The sequence below is a fragment of the Cibotium barometz genome, chromosome 38, assembly GCF_041138505.1.
Source record: "Cibotium barometz isolate CiBa-2024 chromosome 38, ASM4113850v1, whole genome shotgun sequence".
Classification (NCBI taxonomy): Eukaryota; Viridiplantae; Streptophyta; class Polypodiopsida; order Cyatheales; family Cibotiaceae; genus Cibotium; species Cibotium barometz.
The window spans coordinates 8,549,625-8,552,621 of NC_141083.1; the positions used below are offsets into that span (position 1 = coordinate 8,549,625).

Genomic DNA, 2,997 nt, shown 5'->3' on the forward strand with positions numbered 1-2,997 from the left:
TGAGAAATGGTCAACCATACAAAGAAGGTTATGGCAAAATTTTCCAAAATTTTGTGAAAAAGAAAGTTTGTTTTTATGTTATTCCAAAAGAGTAATTCCCACCATTTTTGCATCTAAAAGAAATATTCTAATTACTCCATGTACATATTTACCTATGAATATGCATGGATATCACTCATATTAATTATTAAATTTCATTTCTATGCATAGAAAGATGCATAACTCCTTTCAGGTAAGAATAATGTTTACATGGAATTTCTTCAATCGCTACTCTATTATGTAGAGTCATCATTAAGAGGATTGTTTTTCTATAGGTTTCAAAGTTCGCTAGCTATGAGGAATGGTACATTACATGTGGCTTAGCAGACCAATTCCCTCTTATATATTACCATTCCAAGAAGCTAGGATTTGATTTGCATTGGACATATATGCCGATGGTGGATTGAGGATATGTGTGTGAGGATGGGGAATAGGTAACATGCAAACTCCCATTATTACTTTCTTGCCTATAAACTATGTTGTGGAATTTTGTAATGGATATGTGTTCCAGGTGAGAAGTTTTCTTTTGGCTCTCTTTTGGGTGAGAGGGACACCCAGTCCCAAATATGAAGCAAGAAGCGAGAGAAGAGACAGACAAACAATTATTTCTAACTCAAAGTAGTGTTTTGAGAGAGTCATCATGGAACAACACAGCACATGATTCAAGGTAGATCTTATGTTCGGGGAGGTTCTGAGAGATCCGAGAACATACATAGGTGAGTGGATTCCACTATAATGTTTCTATAACCTTAACATCATTCTCATGATCTTGATATGTAGCATGTGAGAGATATGAATATTGTATTTTGCTATGCTAGGTGGTTACTACGCACCTTCACTGAGCCAGGGGATTCATTGATCGATGTCTTGCAGGTTGTGGAGGAATGGAATGGGCATCAAGGGATTTATTGCACCACTGTCTCTACATTGAGAAGGATGCTAAAATAGTCCAGACTCACCTCTTAGACCTTCCTTGTGAGCCAAATTAGCGGCATTATGCTAGCCACACTATAACTTTTTGTCTTCAGTATACGTGTGTTGATCTTTGTGTTGGATTTGACTAGGGTTTTCCATCGGATAAACATGCTGATTTGCTATCTTTTTTGAAATATATATTTCAAGGATCTATAGTTTCTTTCTCCATTAATTATCTGCACATACACTTGTGTATCAGCCTCTGTGTCAAGGAAATGCTAACGTGTTGTCTCCGCATTGAAGAAGATGAGTACATGCCTCACACTCTCCTTCAAGATGTTCCATGTGATATCCAAGTAGGTTTCACTACTCTTTGACATGTATGGGCTAGATACTTTTTTTCATCACTTTTTTTGATAGTAATGCTTTATGGGATGTTTATCCTACACTTGATATATATGGATATTATTTTGTGGTATATTACAAAGTGGTGTATGTTCTTAAATGACTTAATGCTTGGTGTTGTATATGTGGAAGTGTGATATTCTACATATCTGAGTTTCATATATGGTGGTTGTATATGTAAAAGGGTGTCATCATGTATACAAGTTATATACGTGGAAGAGTGTCATATATATGAGTTGTATATGTGGAAGGATGGTATTCTACATGTTATATATAGGTTTTCAAAACTTTGAAGGGTGCTATTTATAGCCGGGGTCTTACATGCCCTTCTCACAAGGAGTTCTCATTTAGCCGGGGTCTTTCTTGTTAGGATCCCCCCATTTACCCAACATCTTGGTGGGTTAGATTTAATTCAAAAACCAAAATCTAAAGTTTATTCATCATGTCTACTTTTATTTGATAAAGAAAATGGTTTAAACTTAAATCAAAAGAACCAACCTCATCTTAGAGTAGGTGGCGTGATAGTAAAACGGGGGTTAGTAACCTTGAGCTTAGTCATGCTTGTTGGACACAAATGGGGGGTAGTTAGAATCCATGCACACAAGTTAGAGACCTTAATAACATTATTACAATTAAAAAAAATAAGAACCCACTTTTTAACATACCACTTCTATTAATGTACAAGCTTCTCTTAAAGAAACGAGATTTTAACTATGCTATCTTCTTAAGTACTTTTAATGTAAGATATCCTTTTAATCAACTCAAATATGTAAGCCATGTCATCACACCAATGATCCTCAACACATTGCATCTAATGGATAAGCCATATTATCACACCGATGACTCCAACACATTGCAATCGATAAGCAAGCCACATCATCACATCACTATCTGTCAACACATTATAACCATACATCATCACACATTATAAGTAACCTACATCATCACACGAATGCATCTCTTAACACATTGCAACCAATTAGGTAAACCATGCTATCACACCAATGTATCTCTTTAAATAATCCCATCCTTATATGGAAACCCTCATCGTTGTTGAGCTTACGTCTCATAAGAGAGGGAGGTCTCTAGCACACAAATGGAAAATAACACAAGAGGTTATGTATGCTTCATATGAAATAAATGTTATTTTCTTAAGATCGTTCAATGTAAAACACCCACTTAATTAACATATTATAAGGAATGACAATATTGAAACATCGGGCATTATGAAAGGTTAATGATATGCCTTCTCTTTCCATTATGTTATACATGTGAATTTGCTAAACTTTTAGCACATGAAAATTCTTGGCATTGTGTCTCAACCTTCTTGACCAAGGTCTTACAATGGAGCCACTACTTGTGGCCTCTCTTGGTCCACCACTAAGCACATATGATTGATGCTAGTCCACCACTAAGCACATATGATTGATGCTAGTCCACTCTAGTAATCATATGTGATTGATGTTGTTAAACCAAATTGGTTAGCATTACTCCAAACACATAACAACACTTCTTGAGCCATACATTTTGCACCATGCAAATCACTTCATGTAAATGATTATGGGAAATCTCCGAGCTTATGACGTGTAATATTGATAGTATATACTTAGACTAGAAAATTAGCCTAGACTAGCTTTT

At 35.6% G+C, this 2,997-nt stretch overlaps 1 long non-coding RNA gene across 2 annotated transcripts; it reads left to right on the forward strand.

Moving 5' to 3' along the window:
- The first annotated feature begins 228 nt into the window (after window positions 1-228).
- Window positions 229-1,091, forward strand: LOC147616306 (uncharacterized). Of its 2 annotated transcripts, XR_015262422.1 has the most exons (3): window positions 284-473; window positions 551-755; window positions 913-1,091. It is a non-coding gene; the product is annotated as an uncharacterized LOC147616306 (long non-coding RNA). The 2 variants fall into 2 exon arrangements; XR_015262421.1 differs by having other exon boundaries at window positions 229-755.
- The last annotated feature ends 1,906 nt before the right edge of the window (window positions 1,092-2,997 follow it).